The sequence below is a fragment of the Carlito syrichta genome, unplaced genomic scaffold (assembly GCF_000164805.1).
Source record: "Carlito syrichta isolate Samal-C Ts95f unplaced genomic scaffold, Tarsius_syrichta-2.0.1 Scaffold304656, whole genome shotgun sequence".
Taxonomy (NCBI): Eukaryota; Metazoa; Chordata; class Mammalia; order Primates; family Tarsiidae; genus Carlito; species Carlito syrichta.
This window is the reverse complement of record NW_007248752.1, coordinates 855-1,871: the sequence shown is the minus strand read 5'-3', so window position 1 is coordinate 1,871 and position 1,017 is coordinate 855.

The following is a 1,017-nucleotide window of genomic DNA, read 5'->3' as shown; positions in this document are numbered from 1 at the left end:
ACTTGGAAGGCTGAGGCGGAAGGATCGCCAGAGCCCAGTGGGTCGAGGCTGCGGTGGCCGCGAGCAGCCACTGCACTCCAGTCTGGGCGACGGAGTGAAACTCCAACTCAAAAAAAAACAACAAAAAACAAAAAAAACAGCTGCTGGGGACATGGAGGTCCTTAGCTCCTTAGCTGAGTTCCTCTCTACGCCCAGGTCTTCAGGGTTCTCAGTGAGACACTGGTCAGGGACAGAACATGAAGCTGGGGAAAGTGGTGAGAGTCTGGCAAGTGCAGACACCTTGACACTCCTTTGCTTCTCCTCAGTGGTCTCTCTGGCCTGGCCAACTGGGGCTCATGTCAGGAAGGGGCTTTAGCATCCCTGTGAAAAGGCCAGTGGCCTCAACCTCTCTGCCCCATCCTGGAAGTGTTGGAGGCAGGAGCCATGACTGGGTTTAGTTAACTGGTCTGACTCAAAGCCAATCTCTTGGCCTGCGCTGGCTGGAAAGCAGCCCCTCTCATGGGCTCATTTTTTTTTTTTAAACTTCCCATCAGCTTCCTGGAAGCCCCAGTTTCATCAGAGGAAAAGCCCAACAGGAGAAGGATGGGTGTGTCTGTGTGTGTGAGGCAGGCTGTGATCAATCTGTGCATGGGTGGAGTGTGAATGAGTGTCATGTACTGTGTGTACACCATTTTTGTATCAACAGTTCTGTGTCGGGGGCTCTGCCGACACCACGGTCAGGTTGTGTAATCCTCAGCTGCGTGTTTATCTGTGAGAATGTATGATGTGCTTGGCAGAAAGAAAGACAGACCAAGTTGGAGACAGGCTTTACTCAGAAAGAACAGACTGCTACTCTCAGCCTCTAGTCTCCAGGCCTCAGACCTTCCTATTTAGAGACCCCAACTCTGCCCTGAGGGTTCTCCTGGCTCCTGAGCTTCCTCACATGCTGGGTGGGGAATGGGAATTCAGCCCAAACAGAAACCCAATCTGGGCCAGGAAACCTCAGTCAGAAGAAGAAAGTGGGAAGAGAGGAGTGGG